This window comes from Suncus etruscus, chromosome 2 (genome assembly GCF_024139225.1).
Source record: "Suncus etruscus isolate mSunEtr1 chromosome 2, mSunEtr1.pri.cur, whole genome shotgun sequence".
NCBI lineage: Eukaryota > Metazoa > Chordata > Mammalia > Eulipotyphla > Soricidae > Suncus > Suncus etruscus.
In genome coordinates, this window is record NC_064849.1 from 101,242,993 (window position 1) to 101,270,566 (window position 27,574).

Below are 27,574 nucleotides of genomic sequence, written 5' to 3' on the forward strand. Positions count from 1 at the left end.
GGGTGCCTGTGGACAGAAAAGCTGAGAGGTTATTTAAAATATAGTAAGATAAAGGCATTAAAACATAGTGTTAAGGTATGTTTTCATTGCAGTCAGTGATTTCCCGTGGTGTTCTATACTTGTGTTCCTGTATACGATCTCTAAGGGATTATTGTGGGCCTTTGTTGTAGAAGTATGATTACATGCCTGTTCTCTCTATGCTGCTGTCTCTGTTGTTGCTGTTTTCTTTGTGGTATACTGTGTAGTCAAGAGTTTGCGTTGTTCCTTTTTCATGTATTTTGGACACTGCTCCCAAGTATATGTTGACTATTACAGTGCTCGGAGTTTCTACCCTGTTAAACCCTGTTATTTGATTGTTAGGTATTAGTTGTGTATAAAATATATGTTCTAGGTGCTTCAGAATAGTGCTACCATTCTGTGTTTATCTTTTGTCTTCTGACTTACTTCGTTTAACATAACATGATCTAGGTCCATCCACGTTGCTGCAAAGTCTGTGATTGTATCATTTCTGACTGCCATGTAATATTCCATTGTGTAGATGTACCACATCTTAATGATCCATTCATCTGTTGTTGGACATCGAGGTTGGTTCCAAGATTTGGCTATTATACTGAGTGCTGCGATAAATAGTGGGGTGCATATGTATTTTGGGATGAATATCCTTCCAACTTGAGGGTATATGCCTAGGAGGGCAATTGCTGGGTCAAATGGCAGCTCAATTCTGAGTTCTTTGAGCACTCTCCAGACTTTTCTCCATAGATGTTGGACTAGGGGGCATTCCCACCAGCAGTGGATGAGAGTTCCTTTCATACCACATCCCCGCCAACAAAGGTTGTTTCCATTATTTTTGATGTGAGCCATCCTCACTGGTGTAAGGTGGTATCTCATTGTTGTCTTGATTTGGATCTTCCTGATGATGAGTGAAGGTGAGCATGTTTTCATGTGTTTGTTGGCCATCCTTCTGTCTTCCTCAGAGAAGTGTCTATTCATTTCATCTTCCCATTTTTTATGGCTTTATTTGGTTTTGGGGGGCTCAGCTTTCTGAGTGCTTTGTATGTTCTAGATATCAGCCCATTATCTGATATGTCGAGTGAAAAGATTTTTTCCCATTCTGTTAACTGTCTTCTTGCATTAAGTAGGGTTTCTTTCGCCATGCAGAAGCCTTTTAGTTTGATGTAGTCCCATTTGTTTATATTTGCTGCTAACATTCTTGCCATTGGTGCTCCATTCTCAAAGACCTTTTTGATATATAGGACTTCGAGTGTTCTGCCTATTTTATTCTCGATAAACTTTATAGATTCGGGTCTGATTTAAAGGTCTTTGATCCATTTTGAGTTGACTTTTGTATAAGGGGTGAGGTATGGGTCAATCTTCATTTTCGTACATGTGGTTTTCCAATTGTACCAACACCATTTGTTGAATAGACTTCCTTTGTTCCATTTCAGGTTCTTGCCTCTTTTATCAAATATTAGTTGGCTGTATATCTTGGGGTTTATGTCTGGGAATTCTGTTCTGACCCACTGGTCTGAGGTCCTGTCTCTGTTCCAGTACCATGCTGTTTTGATTACTATGGCTCTATAGTATAGTTTCAAGTTAGGTAAGGAGATGCCTCCCAGCTTTTTGTTTTTCAGTATGTGTTTGGCTATCCTGGGTCTTTTGTGGTTCCAGATAAATTTTGTGATTGATTGTTCTATTTCATTAAAGAATGGTGTCTGGATTTGGATAGGGATTGCATTAAAACTATATAGTAGTTTGGGTAGGATAGTCATTTTGACTATGTTAATTCTACCTATCCATGAGCATGGGATGTTCTTCCATTTCTTTAGATCGTCTTCAATTTCTTTCTGAAGCGTTTTGAAGTTTCCCTGGTATAGGTCTTTCACTTCCCTTGTAAGGTTGATACTATTTTAAATGGTATTGTATTTTTAATCTCTCTCTCCTCAACTTCGTTGTTCGTATATAGAAACGCTACTGTCTTTTGTGTATTGACTTTGTATCCAGCCACTTTGCTGTAGTGGTTAATTGTTTCTAGGAGTTTTACTGTGGACTCTTTAGGATTTTCGATGTATATCATCATATCATCTGCAAATAGAGATAGTTTGTGTTCCTCTTTCCCAATTTGGATTCCTTTGATTCCCTTCTCTTGTCGGATTGCTATTGCTAGGACTTCTAAGGTTATATTGAATAATAGTGGAGAGAGTGGACAGCCTTGCCTAGTTCCTGACCTTAGTGGGAATGCTTCTAGTTTCTCGCCATTAAGTATAATGTTGGCTGTAGGCTTTTCATAGATAGCTGTAACTATCTTGAGGAAGGTTCCTTCTAACCCTATTTTGCTGAGTGTCTTTAACATGAAAGGGTGTTGGATTTTTGTCAAACGCCTTCTCTGCATCGATTGATATGATCATGTGGTTTTTGTTTTTCTTGTGTTGATGGGATGTATAATGTTGATTGATTTGCGTATGTTGAACCAACCTTGCATTCCTGGTATAAAACCCACTTGGTCATGATGTATGATCTTTTTGATGAAGTGCTGGATTCGGTTTGCTAAGATTTTGTTGAGTATCTTTGCATCTATGTTCATTAGTGAGATTGGTCTGTAGTTTTCTTTCTTGGTGGTGTCTTTGCCATCTTTGGGAATGAGTGTGATATTTGCCTCATAGAAGGAGTTAGGGAGGATTCCTGTTTTTTCTATGGTTTGGAAGAGCCTATGGAAAAGTGGTAGTAAGTCTTCTCGGAATGTTTGGTAGAATTCACCTGTAAATCCATCTGGTCCTGGGCTTTTGTTCTTAGGGAGTTTTTTAATTACATCTTCAATTTCCTCTGAGGTGATTGGTCTGTTTAGGCTTTCTAGGTCTTCCTTGTCCAGTCTCGGAAGAGGGTTTTTCTCCAAGAATCTGTCGATTTCTCCTGGGTTCTCTATCCTAGCTGAGTATAGTTGTTCATAATATGATCTTATGATATGTTGTATTTCTTGGGGTTCTGTTGTAATATCTCCCCTTTCATTTGTGATCCTATTGATTTGGGTGTTTTCCCTCTTTTTTTTGGTGAGTTTTGCCAGTGGTTTGTCTATCTTGTTTATTTTTTCAAAAAACCAACTTCTGGTCTCATTGATTTTTTGTATTGTTTTCTTGGTTTCTATGTTGTTTATTTCTGCTCTGGTTTTTATTATTTCTTGCCTTCTGGTTGTGGTTGGATTTCTCTGTTGCTGTTGTTCCAATTCTTTGAGGTGATCTTTTAAACTGTTGGTTTTGTTATTTTCCTGTTTCTTGATATAGGCCTGTATTGCTATGAGTTTCCCCCTAATTACTGCTTTTGCTGTGTCCCACAAATTTTGACATGTTGTCTCTTCATTATCATTTGTCTCAAGGAATCTTTTTATTTCTTCCTTGAGTTGTTCTTTGATCCAGCTGTTGTTGAGCAGCATGTTGTTTAATCTCCAGGTATTAGTCTTTCTCAATTGCTTCTTCTTGATGTTAATTTTGACCTCTGTTGCATAGTGATCTGAAAGGGTACTTCTAATGATCCTTACCTTTGTGGTCTTATATAGGTTGGCTTTGTATCCTGGGACATGGTCTATTCTGGAGAACGTTCCATGTGGGCTTGAGAAGAATGTGTATTCTGCTTTTTGGGGATGGAGGGCTCTATATAAGTCTATTAGCCCCAAATCTTCTAATTTTTCATTTAGAGCTCTCATTTCTTTGCTATTTTTCTGTTTGGTGGATCTGTCCAGTGGTGAAAGTGGAGTATTGAGGTCCCCTACTATTATCACATTTCCCTTCATGTGTTTCTCCAGGTTTACGAGCAGTTGCCTCACATATTTTGCTGGCTCTACATTAGGTGCATAGATATTGACCAGGGTTAGTGTTTCTTGATCCAATGTTCCCCTGATCAGTAAGTAGTGACCCTCTTTGTCTCTGATCACTTTCTTGAGGTTGAATGCAATTTGGTCTGATATAAGAATGGCTGTCCCTGCTCTTTTTTGTTTTCCATTGGCCTGAATAATTACTTTCCATCCTTTTATTCTAAGCCTATGCTTATCCTGTAGCTGTAGGTGTGGTTCTTGCAGACAGCAGAAGTCCGGTTTATTTTTCCTAATCCAGTTCTCTACTATGTGTCTTTTAATTGGAGAGTTTAGGCCATTAACATTTAGGGAGATTATTGAGAGAGAAGACTGTTGTGCAGTTGTGTTGTGTAGGGTGGCTTTTGTTACAATCGGGGGTTTGGATTGTGTAATTCATCTCTGAGTAGGTCGTTTAGAATCGGTTTTGTTTGCACAAATAGCTCTAGTTTGGTCTTGTTTGAAAATGTTTTTAGTCTGTCCTCCCATATGAATGATAGTTTTGCTGGATATTGGACTCTAGGTTGGAAGTTTCTTTCATTCAGTCATTTAAATATGTCATTCCACTGTCTTCTAGCTTGAATTATTTCGACTGGCAGATCTGGTTTGATTCTTATGTCCCTACCTTTGTACTTGAGGTTTTTTTTTCTCTCTTATTGCCTTAAGAAGTTCCTCTTTCTCTTTGTTTTTAGCCATTTGGATTACTATATGTCTTGGTGTTGGTTTATTGGGGTCTATTTTATTAGGGACCCTCTTGATTTCCTGGATTTGGCCTGAAGTTTTATTCCAGAGGGTGGGAAAGTTCTCTGCTATTATCTCTCTGACTACTTGTTCTTCCCCTTTCCCTATTTCCTCCCCTTCTGGTATACCCACGATTCTTAGATTGTTTCTTTTGTCCTTGTTCATTAGGTACTGGACTTTTCCTTCCAGTGCTTTGCCTTTTATTTCTTTGTTGGTTTCTTGGTCATTTTTTGTTTGCAGTTTTCCTTCGAGTTCTTCAATGTGTTTCTCCAACTCTGTGTTTCTGCTAGTAAGGCTTGTTATTTTGTCTGTTAATTCCTTCACTTCTTTTTGTATGGACTCTCTCATACTCTAACATTTCTTCTTTAATTTGGTTAATTCGTTCCTTGATAGATATCTTATACTCGGTAGCTAAGGTTTCTCTCATTACTTTTATTGATTCTTGCATTTCCTTCCTCATTGCTGCTTTTAGGTCATCTTCCCACGAATCTGTGCGTTTTGGCGGACTTGGAAACTTGTTAGGGTTTGTCTCCATATCTTCAGAACTTAGGGTTCTCTTTGATTTACCCATATTTCTTTGTGTTTAATGGTGTGCTTTGGAGTACTGTTCCTTCCAATTTCAGCCTGTTTTGATCCCCTGTGGTGTGGGAGTGGGTCCCCTCACTGAGGGTGGATCTAGGGGTACTGTTGGGTGGGTTTGCTGTGGTTTGGCTCCTCCTGTGCTCTTTCTGTGGCCTAACCCGACGGGGGATGGCGCGTGGCGGGTGTTCAAGCAGTCGGCGTGTGTGGGCGGAGCTTCCCTACCTTCCCTGGGGCAAGTGAAACCCAGCCAGACTGGTGGCGGTTCGCGCGGCCCTTCCCGGAGCAAGAGAAAACCTATTTAAAATATTTTTATAGAATCACTGTGATAATACTGCTTTTGTAACATATGATAACTTTTTATATTTTTATTTTAATATTCAATGTAAATTATTTTATAAATTCTATTTCATTTATTCTTTAATCCAAGAAATTTAGAAGCACAACAATTAATTTCTAAATGTTTTTGGGGTTTCTTCTTATTTCATTGTTGATTTTTTAAAGTTTGTTTGGGGCTACATCCAACAGTGCTCAGGGTTTATTCCAGGCTCTGCACTCAGGGATCATTATTAGAGGAGTACAGGTCACCATGTAGGATGCTGGGGAATTTAACCTAGGTTGGCCAAATGCAAGGTAAGTGCACCCTACACATTGTACTGTCTCTTCAGCCATTATTACTTTTAATTGGACTTCATTGAGTAGAAGATACTCTGAGAGTTCCAACTACGTGTACAAAAGATCATTTGATCTGCATGTTATGTTCTGTGTTTTCCTTTCTTTCTTTTCTTTCTTTCTTTCTTTCTTTCTTTCTTTCTTTCTTTCTTTCTTTCTTTCTTTCTTTCTTTCTTTCTTTCTTTCTTTCTTTCTTTCTTTCTTTCTTTCTTTCTTTCCTTTCTTTCTTTCTTTCTTTCTTTCTTTCTTTCTTTCTTTCTTTCTTTCTTTCTTTCTTTCTTTCTTTCTTTCTTTCTTTCTTTCTTTCTTTCTTTCTTTCTTTCTTTCTTTCTTTCTTTCTTTCTTTCTTTCTTTCTTTCTTTCTTTCTTTCTTTCTTTCTTTCTTTCTTTCTTTCTTTCTTTCTTTCTTTCTTTCTTTCTTTCTTTCTTTCTTTCTTTCTTTCTTTCTTTCTTTCTTTCTTTCTTTCTTTCTTTCTTTCTTTCTTTCTTTCTTTCTTTCTTTCTTTCTTTCTTTCTTTCTTTCTTTCTTTCTTTCTTTCTTTCTTTCTTTCTTTCTTTCTTTCTTTCTTTCTTTCTTTCTTTCTTTCTTTCTTTCTTTCTTTCTTTCTTTCTTTCTTTCTTTCTTTCTTTCTTTCTTTCTTTCTTTCTTTCTTTCTTTCTTTCTTTCTTTCTTTCTTTCTTTCTTTCTTTCTTTCTTTCTTTCTTTCTTTCTTTCTTTCTTTCTTTCTTTCTTTCTTTCTTTCTTTCTTTCTTTCTTTCTTTCTTTCTTTCTTTCTTTCTTTCTTTCTTTCTTTCTTTCTTTCTTGCACACACACAGTTCCCCACTACCACAAATTACACAGTCGAGTTTCCCACATTTGGGGAAATTGCAGGGGTCAGCACGCCCGGAGTGCAATGGGTGAGCCTCACCCTGGGGAAACCACCTTCGTGATAATGGAATCGCCCCTGCCAGGTAAGTAGTTCCTTCCTTCCTTCCTTCCTTCCTTCCTTCCTTCCTTCCTTCCTTCCTTCCTTCCTTCCTTCCTTCCTTCCTTCCTTCCTTCCTTCCTTTCTTCTTTCTTTCTTTCTTCCTTCCTTCCTTTCCTCTCTTTTGTTTTTTTTTTTATGGGGGGGGTCACACCCGGCAGCGTTCAGTGGTTACTTCTGGCTCTGCCTCAGAAATTACTATAGGCAGGCTCTGGGACCATTTGAAATGTTGGGATTTGAACCCTCAGTTCTGAATCAGCTGCATGCAAGGCAAACACCCTCCCACTTGCTATCTCTCCAGCCTTAGTGTTCTGTATTTTCATTCTTTTGCTTTACTTCTTGGACTTGACTATTTTCTATTAATGACTAATCTTTAAGGTCACTAATATTTCTTTTGTTTTACTCTACTCTGCACTATATTGCATTCCTTATTGCACTCTTTGTTTTAAGTAATATAAATTTTTACTTTAGAATTTCTCTTGGTATTGCTTTAGAAATTTCCTTTCTCCAATAAAAGTCTTCTCTGTCCCTCTATTCTCTCTCTATTTAACATGATTCTTAAACATATTTAAACTATAAATTGGACCTTGACTAATATGGTCTTACATATGAGTCCACATAAGTGTAGATTTTCTTATAAACAGATAAAATTAATTTACTATGTGTAAATAAGCACAGTACTATAAATATATTTTCTCCTCCTCATGAATTTATTAATAATATTTTTCTAGTTCATTATGATATCACAGTACATAGTATATGTAACCTAGTATTAATTATTATCTTTATGACTTTTGGTCAATAGCAGCCTATTAGTAGTAAAAGGGTTGGAAGAGATGGTGCCCTAATTCAAATGTTCTTCAAAGATAAACTATAGTTATTTTAAAGACCTGTCTGCTAGTTGTGATAGCTGCTGGTCATCACTGGGTCTCCTTGTATAGAAGACGTTTTTTAACCATGAAACACATTTTTACTCTTCTTTGCTTCTCTTGTAATTATTAATGTATATTAAGTATTTTTAAAAAATAAATTACCAACAGAAGCTAAACTAGATTATACATTTCATTTGTTTTCTATCAAGCTCTACACTCTCTACCACCACTCCCTGAGACCTTTCTTTTCTTTTGTTGTTGTGAACAGAATGATCTTGATCTTATCATGAGTCTGACAGAACTAACTCTTTTATTTTCTTTCCTTCCTGTTCAGAGCTTACTCCCAACCCTGTGTGGGGTTCAAGGACAATATGTAGTGCAGGAGATTGAACCTCTGTTGTCTGTAGGCAAGGTGAGTGCCTTACCCTCCTTCTATAATATTTGGGCCCAGTTCTTAAATTCTTTTGGCTTTTCAGCCTAATTCCCAACATTTAGAGTTTACTCTCATTTGGGTTTTTCAAGATTTTAACAAGGAAAGGAGTTGATTGCTGATTTAGTTTATTAGATTTCATCTCCATATTTTATTCCAGAGGGGCTGTAGAACTAGAGAATTGATCTTTTTCTTACCTCTTAGCTCTATCCCAAGTGCTGTTGACTCAGCAAACAATCTATGGGAAGAACTGCTATTTTAAGGAATGTTTTTTTTGTTTGGGTTTCTTTCATATTTCAATATTCCACACTGGCCACATTATCATTATATGTTTAGTTTCTTTATTCTTTATTGAGGCATTTTTTATACCATCTTTTACCTGACTGTACTCAGACTAAGCTATTTTCTTTGTCTTAAAATAATTACTTTTGATCTTCATAAGGCATATCTCTCTCGGATGTGTTTATGTAGATATCTTGCATGTCTGTGCTTATTACTCTTTAACAACAAATTTAATAATTAATCTATTATTTTCTTTTGTTAGGTTATCCTAGAGCTTAACAGAAGTAGAACTCCCATAGTTTCTTTAACTTTTGCCTTTAATTAGTTCTAGGAGGCAAGTGTAAGGCCTCAAGGCAACATGAAGTAGTCACAATTCTGGACATAGAACTTATTTAGATTTAGAATGCCTATTGCCTGAGTCATGAGCAGTATTTAGCTTTGTAAAGCACTGCTGTTGTTTTAAATCTCCTTTCTCCACTTCAAGAACTACAGTTGACTGCATAAGCTTATTCATTTGTCCCTTTGCTTCTTCCAATTTAATTCACCTTTATAGATTTTTTCCTTGATTTATCTTCATGGGTACCATCTGAAAAAATGATTGCCAGTTTATAAAAAACAGTAACAGCTTATTCCTGATGATATAATCAGTTTCTCTACAACATCTAATCCAATTCATGTATGTGGAGAGTTATAAAAATGTAACTCTGGTCATGTCACTTTCAAATTGAAATTTTTAAAATTGTTTTAAACTTTTTTAGTTAGAGCTAAAGAGATAGTACAGTAGGCAAGGCATCAACCAATCCACATTGATCCCTGTCACCATATATGGTCATCCAAGAAATGCTGGGAATGTTCTCTGAGCATAGAGCCAGGAGTAACCACTGAAGACCACTGTGTGTGGCCCCAAACCAAACCAAAACAAAACTCAGTTGATAGACTTTGCTCTTTTTTAAATTTTGTTTTATAAACAAAATACCTCAAGTATTACTTCTCAGACAGGTCATCAACTGCACCAATGATGAATTTTATATTTATGAAATTATCTAATTAAGGGCAATATGCTCTGTAGAACTCTAATAGACTCAAGCTCTGAGGGCAGAAAAATAATAGTTGCTTTCTGAATCACTATATTCCTTTATTGCCTTGAATAACATTTAATAAAATGTGAAACACATAAATAACCAAATAATGAATTGTAAAAAATTAAATAAACTTAATTTTTTTTCTTTTTTTTGTACCCCAATTCACAATACAGACCAGGCAAAGGGCCTGTGTTGAGGTGTATGTGGGGTGCATTTACTGTACCTCCTCTTTCTATACAGTCAGTGTAAAGAACACAGCCTATGGTAAGAATTGGGAGGCCTTATCTTTTCTTTTCTATTTTTTTTTGATTTTTTAATATATATGTGTATATATATATATATATACATATACAAAATCCTTCACCAGTGCAACATTCCCATGACCAATATCCCAAATGTCCCAAATAAATTTAATTTTTATGCTTATAATATTTTCATTAAATGTTCCTTAGGTATTGTCTCTCCCCTCTACTTCTCATTCATTCATATCACATTATCATCATATATTTATTTTCTTTCTAAAATCATAAAAGAACTGTCCAGGACTAGATGAGCTTGTCTTAAATCATATGTAATAAACAAGGCTACATATTTAATAGGATATAGATCTACTTTTAAACTGAGTAGAACATGGTGTGTTAATTGGTTCACCATAGCAGGGGAATTTGTCTCAGGAGCATTAATGGAATTCTCTGATTCATCCTTTGCTAGATCCAGTGAGTCTTATTTTCCTTGCCATAGATAACTAGAGTAGATAAATTAAACATTTGCTGAATAACTAGTGACTTATGTCACTTGTGAAAGTAGATGTGAAAATCAATTCAAGCTGGCATATCTGAATTTTCCAGTGTCATATCAACATAACGTGTTTTCTTTTTCTGTGGTGGTATCCAAGGAATTGTGGTCAAGACTTAAGATAATTTAAGACCTCCCCCAATGAGTTTTTCAAAGACTGGGTCTAGTTACCTAAGATATTTTTAAATAATCTCCAGGTTTCTGATTCCATTCCTCATCAGTCCTTTGATCTAGTATGCAATTACTGCCATTGAAAATGGTAGAATTATAAGAGAAATATCTTTTCCTTCAGAAGTCAAGATGACTGAATTCCTTATTCACAGGGGAGTGATTTTACTGTTTTGGTTCCTAATAATTCTTTGTTGTATCATCTCAAGTCCCAGTGGCACCCCAAGGTGTTGAGAGACTCAAAAGTGTCTCTAAGTGTGGCTTTGCCCTTGACCCTTAGAACTTCGAGTAAAGTAGAACCTATGGATGTGTCATCCTTTATATAAGTTAGAAATTCTTTGCCTCAACATCTTTACACACATAGTAAAATATGTCGATTGACTAAAAGCAAGAAGATACATCATAATTAGGCTGTTTTCTGAAAGGAAGGAAACAATGCTAATTCTCCCTGCCAACTCTCTATTTTTTTTAATCTTAGAAAGATTTCAAGAACAAGTAAGTTCAAGGACCAGACTGCAGCTTAATATAACTTTTTTTTTTTTTTTTTGCCATTTTAACATGTGTTTTGTAATTGGGCCAATCTGGAATGGTTTAAATGTTTATAACTGTTTGTTTGTGAGTTCAGTGTATGTATCTTTATTCCCATGAGCATGCATATGATAGATGATAAAAAATGATTTGGCATCTGTGTGATAGCACAACAGGGATGGAACTTGCATGTGGCTGACCCAGATTCGATCCATCCACAACATCCCAGATACAACATCCCAGTCCCCTGAGCCTGCCAGGAGTGATTTCCTAGCACAGAATCAAGAGAAATCCTGAGTGCCACCAATGAGTGTGGCCCCCCTAAAAACCAAAAAAAAAAAAAAAATGATTACTCTGTGGTGAGCACAAGGTCTCACAAAAATGCATTTACTGCTCTAACTACTAATTCCAAAGTTTTATTATTATTATTATTTATACTCTTTCTCCTGTAAACCTAAAGATGTAGTGATCCCAGGGAAATCATGTAGCAAGAATCTCAAATAAGAATATTAATACTATTTTACTGATTCACTCCTCTTAATAAATATTATTATTGAAGTTTTATTTCTCAGTGCATCTCAGCCCTGAATAGATAGAAAGGCAATTTGATTTCTTTATGTTTGATAATTTAACTATTTTTGAGTACTTGTTCTAAACAAGGAATTATATCGGAAGCAACTAATTATATGTTAACTTTTTAAAATGATCAATTTGATTTTAAAAATAGCTTTGGTCACTTTTCTCTGTATCCCTTATATTCTTCTTATTCAGGTCAATTATTGTTAGGCCCTGTGTAATGAAAGAAAGATTTGTTACGTATAACAAAGGTAACAATAAAAAAGTTACCTTTAATAGTCAGATATTTTAATATTCACTGTATAAATGTAATTTATAATATTATGTCACGTAATCCTCATAGAAGCCATGTGATTTCATAACTACAAGTATTCCCACATTACAAATAGAACTGTCAAAATTTTCATGTGACTTGCCAAGTTTATAAAGTGAGTGGAAAAAGTGAAACTGAATGAGTATAGTATATTAGTATATAAGTATAATATGATATACTAGTATATAAGAATAGTGATATTGGAGGTATCAGAATACAATGTGTATAATATATGGTGTGTTAGTATATAAGTATAATATATTGGAGAGATGGTGAATTGGGCATTTCATTGTGTTTGGCCAACCATCGTGTTTGATTCAATCTACAAAGCCCCATATATTCCCCCAAGCCCTACCAGTAGTGATTCCCAAGCATAGAGCCAGGAGTAAGTCCTAAGTACAGCTGGAAGTGTCATCAAATAAACAAAAAATAAATAAATAACATTAAAATATTGAGGCAAAAATAAACAAGCTGACTCATAAAGAAAACAAAACTTTTGCAATAAGACACTATGCAATAGGTCTTATCCATAGAGAACTATAAAACCCCACTAGATATCTGAAGCTACAGATTGTTTCAAATCATAAATATATATTTTTATGGTTTTTCATGTGTCTTTTGACCATATAAATTTCTTCTTTGAGGAAATGTCTGCTCATTTCTTCTCTTCATTTTTTGGGTGGGGTTAGATATTTTTTTCTTGCTAAGCTCTACTAGTGCTTTATATATGTTGAATATTAGCCCTTTCTCAGATGGGTATTGGGTGAAAAGTTTCTTTCATTCTATGGGCAATCTTTGTATCCTAGTCACCTTTTCCATTGAGGTGCAAAAGCTTCTTAGTTTAATATAGTCCCATTTGTTTATCTTTGATCACACTTGCTAGAATAGTGGTGTTTCACCCTTGAAGATGCTTTAGTTTCAATATCATGGAATGTTCTGCCTACATTTTCCTCTATGTACCTTATGGTTTCAGGTATGATATCAAGGTCTTTAATCTATTTTGGGCATTTGCATTGTGACTTTTTTGAATGGCATTTAAGAGAGGTCTGAGTTCATATTTTTGTATGTAGTTGACCAGTTTTCCCAACACTACTTGTTGAAGAGGCTTTTCTTGTTCCACTTTATATTTCTTGTCCCACCACTAAAAATGAATTTATCATATACCTGAAGATCAGTCTCAAAATATTCAAGTCTATTTCATTGATCTGAGGGTCTGTCTTTATTCCATGCTCTTTTAATGACTACTGCTTTATAGTACAGTTTAAAGTTGGGTTTTTCTTGCTCTTCCAATACCTAATTGTATAAAATATTTTCAGGCTATAGTTGACTAAATATAACTGGGACCACAGAAAATAAAAACAGATAAGGGGGAACACCTACATAGAAAATATCTAGTGCTTCACAGAGATAATGCATCAAGAGAAGAATTTATAGATATCTGTATAAATTATGACTAATATTTTCCTTATATGCATTTAATATTTGCTATACTCTGGGTGGGGTGATCATTGTTTACACATTTCACTGCCAAAATCATACTGAGATACCTTTGTTTTCATCTCTAGTTTATAGATGAGATTCAAAGATAATGCCTAATTTTTGAAGCTCACTTCTCTTGTTCCAGTTGTAGTGTTAACAACTATTGAGCAATACTTCATTTATATAAAATATAAATTAAAATATATAACATTTATATGAAAATATAACTTAGAAAAAACAGTAAGACTATAGCCTGACATTTTATTATCTAAAGTAAATTTAGATGAATTAAAGATTTAATTCATGAAGTAATAAAAATAATAAATAAATAAAAGTAATAAAATGTATAAGTAAATACAATTAAAGGGATATAATTAAAAAGGAAAGATTTTTTCTAAAAGGACATGTAATATAGTATCCTTAAAAGAGACATTTTACCATTTCACTAAATCAAAATTTAAGAGGTCTGTATAGTAAAACAACAAGCATAAAAACAACTTTGTGCTACTACAAAGTTAAACAGAAAATGAGAAGAAAAAATCGTTCCTGTAACAGATAATTATCTTTACTATATAAAAGTGAATAGGGAGATAATACAGCGGATAGAGAATACATGAGTATGACCCTAATTTCAGGTTCTTTATTATCCCACAAGCATCACCAGGTGTAACTCAGAAGATCCCTTAGCTTCTCCTGGAAGACACTGCTGGTTCTCATCATTAAAAGGTGCAAGAGGCACCACATTCTCAGGTTCAGCTGAGAATGAATTACAAGGTGTAGCCACCTGACCACTTGGCCACCACTTAAGGTCCCACCCCTGAAAGATGAAACGTCAATTGAGAAATGAAGGGACTTAATAGAGTAATTAAATATTTGTAGGTAAAAAGTTAAGTATCAGTGGATCATGATGTGAGAATTTCATCTTTAGAAGTGCTTAAAAGGATACATAGATAAATAGTGAAGGAACTTGGAGATGTAGCCCAATGTAGAGCACTTGATTTACAAGCATTGGGCCTTGAATGCTACCCCAGTTGCCACAACAAAGTCTGTGCCTCCTGATACTCCCACCACTAACAACAGCTATGAGTCATTGTGATGACTCAAGTTGTGAGTGATGTTATTTGCTGACTTAGGTTATGTAAAATATATTGCTACTTTCTACTTCCATAAGTCTAATTTAGGGGAAAAACAGATTCATAAAATGCCATTTAAAAAAAAACTTTAAATTGTGTTTCAGGTAGTTATCTCAAAGGCCTTGAATATAAGTTTTGTATGCAGGAAATTAATTCAGTCTCTACCACACATGGTCCCCATGTGGTGAGATTTTTTTTGGATGTAGCCCCCAAATGCCCCTAAATAAAAGATAATAATAAAAATACATGTGTGTGTCTTATTCAACAATACCAATTTAAACGTTTATTCTAAGAAAGATAATTATATATACATACTAGAATTTAGGCTCACTCATAGTTGAAGTTTGATTCTAACGTTAATGTGGTACAACTTACCATAAAATCACTCAGAGAGTGGATAAGTAATTTCAGCTAAAGGATGAATGCATTGAAATCCAAGTATCAGCATTTGAATCATGTTCCATCATCTTATGCTCATGTATTTTTTTTAGCAGTGCTAAAAATGTTCCTGTGTTGTGCTTAACTGTTATTCATTACCAGCCAACAAGTGTCTCCCAATTGTTGGTAAAAACATCTATAACTCTTTGAAATCCCCACTCTGCCCATTGACCTTTCCTGACCTCTAGAATGGAAACTAGTTGACTGAGAGCTGTCACACATGGCTGCCTCTTGACTTCAGTGATGCTGTTGAAGGGGATGGATCATGTAAGCACACATTTAGCAGGCTGTCCTCTCAGACCTGGTCAGGTAACTATAGAGTCAAAGCCTGACTTCTAATTTGGATGGAAACAATCAGCTTTAGGGGCATTAGTCAGAATTAGCACCCTATAGCAGGATGCTGAGGATAGTGCTAGTGGTGCTCAGAAGTAAGATGGGCAATGGTGGAGAGGCCAGGAGCTGCTGCCATCCTTGAGTCCCAAATAAAGCCTATTCTTGAAACGAAGTTGCACCTCAGAGTCATCAGGGGTGTGGTATAAGGCATTTGTTTTGTTTTGTTATGTTTGTTTGTTTGTTTGTCCAACTTTTTAAAGGATGATTTGGGGTAAGGATATCTGTTTCATGTGTCCAGAACCATCCCAGCAGATATATGTCTCTGTCTTGAGAAGAGAGCTGTCCCAACTCCAGGAACAGTGGTAGATTCTTAGGGCCAGCAGCTGCCAGCTAGTCTTTCAGCCGCCGTTTTGCATTTTCCAAGGCTAATGAAAGGGTCACTTCATAGGCACAATTAATGAGGTCGCCAACGATTTGTAAACAATAGAATGTAATTCAGGCAAAGGTTTTAACAGTGTGTTTTCTAGAAGAAATTTCTTTGGACAAAAATATATTGTAGGAATAATTAGAAGATATAAAAATAATGTCAATATGTTACTTATGTAAAATGGTAAGTTTAAAAACTAGAAAGAATTGACTTTTGGGCTGGAGCAATAGCACAGTGGTAGGGTGTTTGCCTTGCATGTGGCTGACTAGAGACAGATCCATGTTTGATTCTCAACATCCTGAACTTGCCAGAACAATTTCTGAGCACAGAACCAAGAGTAACCCCTGAGTGCTGCTGGGTGTGGCTCCCCCCCAAACAAAACAAAACAAAACAAAACAAAACAAAACAAAACAAGAAAAGAAGTGGCTTTTCAGAGAGTTCATTAGGGGAGGGAACCACAGGGGCAGCTCATAGGTGGGAAACCACTCATTGTGATACTCACCCAACTAGCTTGGGCGTGGTGCTATAATGCTTCCTGGATCCAGTGGTGCTAAAGGCCACCAGAGCTGCACCCAGTGGTGCTAGGGTGTGAGAATGGAGAAGATGACATATAATGCTAGGAATCAAACTCAAGACCTCATACTTGGCGCTTTGAGCTATCTCCTAGACCTCCTAGGGAAGTCTTATAGTTTATTACTTTGAAATTAATAATAACTCTATGTGTCTTATTTTATCACTTTCACTACCAACTTGTTCTATGAATTATACTTTTTATATTTCTTATTACCTGGAAAAATGGTTTAGCGAATATTTTGTTAAATGATCTGGAAATTTTATACCCCAAGTTGTTGATGTTTTAAAGTGACAATGTTCATTTAATAGTCTTAATTTATCTTAATAAAAGGATGAATTTTCAAATAGGACTTTTTTTCCTTAAAAAATGTGGCCATGGTCCAGGGAAATAATTCAACTGGTCGAGCATATGTCCAACATATGTGAGTTTAAGTTTTAGCCCCATCATCACATGGCCCTTTGAGCACTACTAACTATATAGTTTGGTTGTCTTTGAGCATTACCAAAGCTGAATATCACCAGGGGTGGTCCTGGGTTTCTAAGCACTGTTGGACTTAATCCATATTAAAATCAGAGCATGGAGCCAGAGCGATAGCACAGCTTTAAGGAGTTTGCTTGCACACTGCTGAAACGGGACAGACCCAGGTTCAATCTCCGGCATCCTATAAGGTCCCCTGAGCCTTCCAGGAGTGATTTCTGAGTGCAGAGTCAGGAGTAACCGCTATATGCCACCAGGTGTAGCCCAAAAAAGACCTCAAAATAAAATAAAAGTATGACAAAGTATGGGGCCAGAGTGGTGGCACAAGTGGTAAGGCATCTGCCTTGCCTGCGCTAGCCTAGGACGCACTGTGGTTCAATCCCTTGGTGTCTCATATGGTCCCCCAAGCCAGGAGCAATTTCTGAGCACATAGCTAGAAGTAAGCCCTGAGTGTCACGGGGTGTGGCCCAAAAACAAACAAACAAACAAACAAGCAAGCAAACAAAGCATGACAAAATAGAATTTAACATTTGAATATTAAATATTCTTATATTAGTATTTAACTTTTCATAAATATGTTTCGATCCAAAAAAGATACCATTACCTTTCTAAGATAGCTAATTCATTTTCTAGAAATAACTAGGTCTCTATATTTGTAAACAATTCCCTTTCCATCTAATCTTTAAAAGCTTTTCAATAAATACTTTTACACATAAAATTAATAAATTTTCAATTATTAATTATATATATTTGAAATAAGTATATAAAGATATAATTGTAGTGTTGTACAGTGCCTGATAGCATTTAAAAATATGACAGAAATTTTCATTTCATTATATCTAAATGCTTATGTATAGTTTAAGTAAGTATTAAAATAGCATATTGAAATTTGAATATATTTTATTCAAGTTATTGCGACTGCCACATAGATATAATGGAAACCTGTTCTATCACAGTCACTGGACTGTGTAAAATCATGTGTCCATAACTTCAAGATCACCCTTATGATGAATTTGGTATTTGACTATTTTACTTGCCAAGGCCAAGGCCAAGAGCATAAATGACACCAAAGAATAGATTTGGACAAATTCTAGACTGTAGAGCCATGCCTCTAAGTTCTCAGTCTCTAATACGTTACATGTTTCCTTTTATTAGCCACATTTTATGATAGTACCAGCATTTACTTCACCAGTCCTCTAGAAAAAAGTCTTAAAAGCACATGTTGGTGTTGGAATTACAGATAATTTTCTTTGTTTCTTATTAGTATTTTCCCTTTAATTTCTATAATGGAGATGTATTATTTAAATAATACAGAAAGACTGAAAAAAAAGGCCCCACAATTTAGAATTAGTAATAGCAAATACTCAAATTTACAAAGATAATACACGAAAAAAATATAGAGGTAAGACATTGCCATGGGCTTATAAGCATCAGGAAGTTTTCCCTAAGATGTATGCATCCTCAATTCCTCTTGCTAGTCAGTTAAACCCTTTCATCAAAGGAGTTAGGGCAGCTGCTAATCCTCTTCTGAATCACCTCCAGTCTGATATTATATTTCCTTCCCCCCGTCTTCTCATTTTTAGGCTAAGTAAACTTTCCCTTTAGTGTGTATCCACTACACCATTAGCCTGAACAATTATAGAATTATGAGTAAAGGAGCAAATTCCACTTTCAATTATGTGTCTCTATTTTTATTTATTACTTTGAAACTCATTGGCAGAATAGCAACAATAACAACAACGCTAGTTGGAATTAGGCCTTGAAGCTTTAATTTGTAAAGAAATCCTAGGACCTTGCTCATAAATAAAGTCGGAATAGTTAGTACTACTCCATCCTGGAAACTCAAGGATTGAAAAATCATTTGAGAAATAAAATTAAACATGCATTTTCCATAGATATATATATTTCCATGCCAGAAACACCATTTCTCAATTGTAATGGATCTCTCACTGGAAAAAAAGCATAAAAGATGTGGGAGCAATGATCTTGAAGTTTGTCATATCTTTTTATTTATGACAGTTTATGACAGTAATTCATGGTCCCATTCAGCCAATACATGTTCAAATTCTGGCTATGTCTGCATAATTTAAGAAACAAAACCAAAATGAAAGAAAGTTCATAATGAAAAGCTACCAACTCCCTGTTTTCTGATATTTCCGTCTCTTCGTGTGACTTTGGTGCTAAAGGACCTTGGTCAACCTTAGTAAAGAATGTTGACATGTTGTTTGATCCTTTTAAGTGAGCTATTGTTTTCAAAGAGGGTAATCTCAAGATACATGAAACTTTCGCAGAACTTTGTATATATTTATTTGCACTTAGAATTTACCTCCCTTCTGACACATTAATTTCATTAATTCAGATAAAAGTTGAGGCAGGAGGTAGGGGACTGACAATAGATACGTTACATTCCTGGCATAAACCTGTGAATGGATTAGATATCAAGTGGAACAACTAACTGTATTAGTTACTTATACAATAACCATGAAAACACATTGAATTATGTTAGAAAATGGTTTTTATTCAGATGAAATTTTAATTAATATATTTATTTAAGCACCATGATTACAAATATGTTTGTAGTAGTCAGTTGGCATTTTTAATGGCTGCAATTTGACATCAATGTTTTAATTTTATATAATGCAGTAGATTAGATCATTCAAATTGGGGAAATCCAAGGTACAAATGTATTCAAGAATCCAGTGAATTTTCTGGCATACAAACTTAGTGGCGTTAGATTCAAATCCCCTTTCATCAAAATTTGAAAGTTGTTCCCTTGAACACAACTTAAAATAATCCCAAAGCCTCTTTACCAGGTCTTTAATGCCTCCTTTGTTTTTATTTATGGGAAGAGTATAGAAATATTAATTTAAATTGTAGGTTCATAGATATAAGACAACTATTTAATCTTGGTGAATATCATCCTCAATACTCTAAGTTTAGACTAGGTACAGAAGCATGTAGGGGTAAGAAGGAAGATGGAGTTAATAAAATCATTAAAATATAATTAATATCTTCCCCAGAATGTTCAAGTCAAATGAATGAATTTGGTGGTAAGTGGATAATGTGTTTTATCTTATGATGAGCTATTCTCAAAGATGAAGATATGCCATCAAAGTGGGGCTATGTATAGGAACTGAGTTCCTCATGCTTCTTGGATTGGTTTTGAGTTGTCTCTGTGATAACCTATTCTTTAGGTGAGTTGTCTTATTAATCAGACTAGCACCAGCAGGGTTGGGTAGAGTGAAGTAATAGTTCCTTTTTTGTGATGAATCCATATTTCATAAATGCTCAGAAGATCTCATACACACAATGACAAATACATCACTAATATTCCTTGTGTATGGTATTTTACTTTTAATATGACTTTCTACTTAATCTTGAACACTATTGTCAGAACTGGGCTAGAAGCCAGGTCTCAAAATAGCATAAATAGGAAATATTTATGCAGGCTTTGGGATATACAGTAGGTGTGTTTGATTATTGTAACATAGTTCCATTTACTGCTTTCATGGCATTTATGATAGATTATGAGTTTTGAGATTATATAGTAGGTGTCATATTCCTTATTTGACTAGAGGGGCTCGAGGTCAGCTATGTCAATTAATCAGGAACATATTATTGGCAAAATCTGGGTTCATATGCCTAATTTGGGGACAGTGCCCATAAATAGCAAAATCTTCAGGTATAATGGAGTATGTAAATATAATTCTATCATCTAAAAATAAAAATTATTTATCTTGTTATTTATAACACTAGCATTCTACGTGAAATACAGTTTAAAGCTTTTAATTTAAGATTGTAAAAGAGGAATGGCTGCAGGTGGGGGTTTCCAGGCAGAGTGCTGACTGCTCTACCTGCAGAATCTCCACCGGGCTGTGCTCCTTCTGAGGAACTGAGCACCGGAAGGGAGCCCTGTCCTACCCTTCTCTGTCTTTCCTGAACTCTGGAAGCTCTCCTCAGAGCCCTGGGAAGCTAACTCCAAAGAAACTACATTCGGGAGCTACCCAGCGAGCCAGTGAGTGAGTGAGAAATGGCTGCAGGTGGGGGTTTCCAGGCAGAGTGCTGACTGCTCTACCTGCAGAATCTCCACCGGGCTGTGCTTCTTCTGAGGAACTGAGCACCGGAAGGGAGCCCTGTCCTACCCTTCTCTGTCTTTCCTGAACTCTGGAAGCTCTCCTCAGAGCCCGGGGAAGCGAACCCCAAAGAAACTACATTCGGGAGCTACCCAGCGAGCCAGTGAGTGAGTGAGAAATGGCTGCAGGTGGGGGTTTCCAGGCAGAGTGCTGACTGCTCTACCTGCAGAATCTCCACCGGGCTGTGCTCCTTCTGAGGAACTGAGCACCGGAAGGGAGCCCTGTCCTACCCTTCTCTGTCTTTCCTGAACTCTGGAAGCTCTCCTCAGAGCCCTGGGAAGCTAACTCCAAAGAAACTACATTCGGGAGCTACCCAGCGAGCCAGTGAGTGAGTGAGAAATGGCTGCAGGTGGGGGTTTCCAGGCAGAGTGCTGACTGCTCTACCTGCAGAATCTCCACCGGGCTGTGCTCCTTCTGAGGAACTGAGCACCGGAAGGGAGCCCTGTCCTACCCTTCTCTGTCTTTCCTGAACTCTGGAAGCTCTCCTCAGAGCCCTGGGAAGCTAACTCCAAAGAAACTACATTCGGGAGCTACCCAGCGAGCCAGTGAGTGAGTGAGAAATGGCTGCAGGTGGGGGTTTCCAGGCAGAGTGCTGACTGCTCTACCTGCAGAATCTCCACCGGGCTGTGCTTCTTCTGAGGAACTGAGCACCAGAAGGGAGCCCTGTCCTACCCTTCTCTGTCTTTCCTGAACTCTGGAAGCTCTCCTCAGAGCCCTGGGAAGCGAACCCCAAAGAAACTACATTTGGAAGCTACCCAGCGAACCAGAAACTGAGCACCTGAAGGGAGCCCTGTCCTACTCTTCTCTGTCTTTCCTGAACTCTGGAAGCTCTCCTCAGAGCCCTGGGAAGCGAACCCCGAAGAAACTACATTTGGGAGCTACACAGCGAGCCAGTGAGTGAGTAAGAAATGGCTGGATGTGGGGGTCTCCAGGCAGAGTGCTGATTGCTCTACCTGCAGAGTCTCCACCCGGCTGTGCTTCTTCTGAGGAAACTGAGCACCGGAAGCGAGCCCTGTCCTACCCTTCTCTGTCTATCCTGAACTCTGGAAGCTCTCCTCAGAGCCCTGGGAAGCAAACCCCAAAGAAACTACATTCAGAAGCTACCCAGCGAGCCAGTGACTCTCCTCAGAGTCCTGGGAAGTGAACCCCAAAAATACAGCATTCTGAAGCTGCCCAGCGAGCGAGTGAAAACTACGCCTGACCAGTGGGGCCTGACTGTGAAAAACTGTGAGTGCTGCCTGTGTGTGTCTCTCTGCTATCCTGTTGCGTAAACCTCCTTAGAGTGGGCTGAAAAGAGGCTCCAGAAGGCACTTAGCTCCACTTCGCTACGCGGCCGTGCACTCTTTCTAAGGAAAGAACTCCATTGCAACAAGAAGGAAAAATCACACTAAGAACGGCGCTATATCACAGAAGCAAACATTTCTCTCTGGACTGTCTTCTCTGTTGCATGCTCAGGCCTAAGATTTGACCCAGTGTGAGGCTTCATCCACGGAGGACTCCCCTCCCTTAGAGGCAAGTCAGCCCATCCAGAAAGGGAGGAGCCAGAGGAGTGTGCTGCCTACAACATATAGACAATGAATACCACCACAACACGTAGAAAAACCCACAATACAAGTGTGACAATGGGGAAACAACGCAGGCCAGCATCAGACATAGAGAATGAAGATGACAATTCTGAGGACCAGATAATGACTGAACAACTAATCAACCTCTCAGATAAGGACTTTAGGCTAGCAATATGGAAGGTGCTCAACAGACTCCAAGAAACCATGGATCGAGTTGAACAGAACACTAATAAGAACCAAGAAAATATGAAGGCAGAAATGACAAAACTCCAAACTGAAATAACATGTCAACTAACAGGACTGAAAAAGTCAGTAAACGAAGTGAATGACAAAATGGATAAGCTCTGGGACAGGGTATCAGAAGCTGAGAATAGACTTGGTGCTGTGGAAGATGAGATACATAACAATTCCATACAGCAGGAGAGATTGGACAAAAAACTTAAAGCAAATGAGCAGACAATGGAAAAATTAGTCAAAGAATGGGAACAGACGAAAATAGAAGTCTATGATAAGATCAACAGAAACAACTTAAGAATCATTGGAGTCCCAGAGACCCAGGAAGAAAATTTCCAGGAAGAATCAACGGTCAAGAACATCATTAAAGAGAAACTTCCAGAGCTAAAGAATATATGTGATCAAATCCTGCATGCCCGAAGAGTACCAACCAAAAGAGACCCCAGAAAAACCACCCCAAGACACATCCTAGTCACAATGACAAATCCCACAGATAGAGACAGAATTCTGAAAACAGCAAGATCAAAAGGGGAAATCATGTTCAAGCAAGCTTCCCTGAGATTTACAGCAGACCTGTCACAAGAAACACTCAATGCCAGAAAGCAGTGGTGGGATATTGTGACAAGACTGAATGAAATGAATGCTTCACCCAGAATACTATACCCAGCAAAACTCACTTTCCGGTTTGATGGAAGAATACATGGTTTCACAGACAAAAAACAGCTCAGAAACTTCACAGACACAAAACCAGTCTTAAGAGAAAAACTGAAAGACCTAATCTAAGACAAGACTACCCAAAAGACACACCAAATTTTGAAATAAAGATGGCGTTAAATCCCAGGACAATTCTTTCTCTCAACGTCAATGGACTAAATGCACCAGTTAAGAGACACAGAGTGGCTAAATGGATCAAAAAACTCAATCCAACCTTCTGCTGCCTACAAGAAACGCACCTGAATAGTCAGAACAAACATAGACTCAAAATAAAAGGCTGGAGAAAAATCATCCAAGCAAACAACACCCATAAAAAAGCTGGAGTGGCCATACTAATATCAGATAATGCAAACTTTATACTCAGGAAGGTTGTAAGGGACAAAGACGGACATTTTATATTAATCAAGGGGTACGTAGAGCAGGAAGAATTCACTCTCCTAAACATATATGCACCGAATGAGGGGCCAGCAAAATATTTAATACAACTGTTGACAAATCTGAAAAATAATATCACCAACAACACAATAATTGTGGGGGACCTTAACACGGCTTTGTCAACACTGGACAGGTCAACCAGACTGAAACCCAACAAGAATATACTAGACCTGAGGAGAGAAATGGAAGAAAGAGGCCTAGTGGATATATATAGGACACTCCATCCCCAGAAACCTGGATACACATTCTTCTCCAATGTACATGGGACATTCTCCAGGATAGACTACATGCTGGCACATAAAACATACCTCCATAAGATCAAGAGGATAGAAATTTTGCAGACTACCTTCGCTGACCACAAGGCTCTGAAATTATTTGTGAACTCCAAAGGGACTCAGAAGAAACACTTTAACACCTGGAAGTTAAACAGCCTCATGCTCAATAACCAATGGGTCTGAGATGAAATCAAGGAGGAAATAAAAAGGTTCCTGGAAACAAATGACAATCAAGACACAAACTCTCAGAACTTATGGGACACAGCAAAAGCAGTACTGAGAGGAAAATTTATAGCTTTGCAAGCACACATCAGGAAGGAAGAAGGAGCTTACCTGAGTAGCTTAATGACACAGCTAATAGAACTAGAAAATGCTCAACAAAAGGACCCAAGAACAGGAAGACAGAAGGAAATAACAAAGCTGAGAGCAGAAATCAACGAAGTGGAAACTCAAAAAACAATCCGAAAGATCAACGAAAGCAGAAGTTGGTTCTTTGAAAAAATAAACAAGATTGATAGACCACTGGCAAACCTAACAAAGAAAGAGAGAGAGAGAAACTTGATAACTCGTATCAGGAATGAAAAAGGAGAGATCACTACTGATATGACAGAGATTCAAAGGGTAATCAGAAACTACTTTGAAAAACTCTACGCCACTAAAAATGAGAACCTGGAAGAAATGGATAAATTCTTGGACTCTTATAATCTTCCACGGTTGAAGGAAGAGGATGTAGCATATCTAAACACCCCCATCACCATTGATGAAATTAAAACAGTAATCAAATGTCTGCCGAAAAACAAAAGCCCAGGTCCAGATGGATTCACTAATGAATTCTATCAAACTTTCCAAGAGGAACTACTGCCAATCTTGGCAAGACTCTTTCATGAAATTGAACAAACAGAAACACTTCCAAATAGCTTTTATGAAGCCAACATCACCTTGATACCTAAACCAGACAGAGACGCTACCAAAAAAGAAAATTACAGACCAATATCACTGATGAATGCAGATGCAAAGATCCTCAACAAAATCCTGGCAAATAGGATTCAATGCCTCATTAAGAAGATCATCCACTACGATCAAGTAGGTTTCATCCCAGGAATGCAAGGCTGGTTTAACATCCGTAAATCTATCAACATAATACACAACATCAATAACAAGAAAAATAAAAACCACATGATCATATCAATAGATGCAGAGAAAGCATTTGATAAGGTCCAACACCCATTCTTGATCAAAACTCTCAGCAAGATGGGAATGGAGGGAACCTTTCTCAATATAGTGAAGGCCATCTACCACAAGCCAGTGGCAAATATTATCCTCAATGGAGAAAAACTGAAAGCCTTCCCTCTAAATTCTGGCACAAGACAAGGCTGTCCTCTCTCACCACTCCTATTCAACATAGCACTGGAAGTACTTGCTATAGCGATTAGGCAAGAAAAGGATATCAAGGGAATCCAGATAGGAAAGGAAGAAGTCAAGCTCTCACTGTTTGCAGATGACATGATACTCTACTTAGAAAACCCTAAAGACTCTATCAAAAAGCTTCTAGAAACAATAGACTCATATAGCAAGGTGGCAGGCTACAAAATTAACACACAAAAATCAATGGCCTTTCTATACACCAACAGTAATAAAGAAGAAATGGACATTAAGAAAACAACCCCATTCACAATAGTACCACACAAACTCAAATATCTTGGAATCAACTTGACTAAATATGTGAAGGACCTATACAAAGAAAACTATAAAACTCTGCTCCAAGAAATAAGAGAGGACACACGGAAATGGAAACGCATACCCTGCTCATGGATTGGCAGGATTAACATCATCAAAATGTCAATACTCCCCAAGGCATTATACAGATTTAATGCCATCCCTCTAAAGATACCCATGACATTCTTCAAAGAAGTGGATCAGACACTTTTGAAATTCATTTGGAACAATAAACACCCTCGAATAGCTAAAGCAATCATTGGGAAAAAGAATATGGGAGGAATTACTTTTCCCAACTTTAAACTGTACTACAAAGCAACAGTTATCAAAACAGCATGGTATTGGAATAAGGATAGGTCCTCAGATCAGTGGAATAGGCTTGAATACTCAGAAAATGTTTCCCAGAGATACAACCATCTAATTTTTGATAAAGGAGCAGGAAATCCTAAATGGAGCAGGGAAAGCCTCTTCAACAAGTGGTGTTGGCACAATTGGATAGCCACTTGCAAAAAATTAAACTTAGACCCCCAGCTAACATCATGTACAAAGGTAAAATCCAAATGGATTAAAGACCTCGATATCAGCCCCAAAACCATAAGATATATAGAACAGCACATAGGCAAAACACTCTAGGACATTACAGGCATCTTCAAGGAGGAAACTGCACTCTCCAAGCAAGTGAAAGCAGAGATTAACAGATGGGAATATATTAAGCTGAGAAGCTTCTGCACCTCAAAGGAAATAGTGCCCAGGATACAAGAGCCCCCCACTGAGTGGGAGAAACTATTCACCCAATACCCATCAGATAAGGGGCTAATCTCCAAAATATACAAGGCACTGACAGAACTTTACAAGAAAAAAACATCTAACCCCATCAAAAAATGGGGAGAAGAAATGAACAGACACTTTGACAAAGAAGAAATACACATGGCCAAAATACACATGAAAAAATGTTCCACATCACTAATCATCAGGGAGATGCAAATCAAAACAACGATGAGATACCACCTCACACCCCAGAGAATGGCACACATCACAAAGAATGAGAATCAACAGTGTTGGCGGGGATGTGGAGAGAAAGGAACTCTTATCCACTGCTGGTGGGAATGCAGTCTAGTTCAACCTTTATGGAAAGCGATATGGAGATTCCTCCAAAAACTGGAAATCGAGCTCCCATACGATCCAGCTATACCACTCCTAGGAATATACCCTAGGAACACAAAAATACAATACAAAAACCCCTTCCTTACACCTATATTCATTGCAGCTCTATTTACCATAGCAAGACTCTGGAAACAACCAAGATGCCCTTCAACAGACGAATGGCTAAAGAAACTGTGGTACATATACACAATGGAATATTATGCAGCTGTCAGGAGAGATGAAGTCATGAAATTTTCCTATACATGGATGTACATGGAATCTATTATGCTGAGTGAAATAAGTCAGAGAGAGAGAGAAAAACGCAGAATGGTCTCACTCATCTATGGGTTTTAAGAAAAATGAAAGACACCCTTGTAATAATAATTTTCAGACACAAAAGAGAAAAGAGCTGGAAGTTCCAGCTCACCTCAGGAAGCTCACCACAAAGAGTGATGAGTTTAGTTAGAGAAATAACTACATTTTGAACTGTCCTAATATTGAGAATGTATGAGGGAAATGTAGAGCCTGTTTAGGGTACAGGCGGGGGTTGGGTGGGGAGGAGGGAGATTTGGGACTTGGGTGATGGGAATGTTGCACTGGTGATGGGTGGTGTTCCTTTTATGACTGAAACCCAAACACAATCATGTATGTAATCA

The 27,574-nt window shown here is 37.3% G+C and overlaps 2 non-coding genes across 2 annotated transcripts; both read right to left on the bottom strand.

Moving 5' to 3' along the window:
* Positions 1 to 6,631: 6,631 nt before the first annotated feature.
* On the bottom strand, positions 6,632 to 6,790 carry LOC126002840 (U1 spliceosomal RNA). Its single transcript, XR_007493459.1, has one exon. It is a non-coding gene; the product is annotated as a U1 spliceosomal RNA (small nuclear RNA).
* Positions 6,791 to 9,610: 2,820 nt separating this feature from the next.
* On the bottom strand, positions 9,611 to 9,743 carry LOC126002570 (small nucleolar RNA SNORA51). Its single transcript, XR_007493256.1, has one exon. It is a non-coding gene; the product is annotated as a small nucleolar RNA SNORA51 (small nucleolar RNA).
* Positions 9,744 to 27,574: the final 17,831 nt, after the last annotated feature.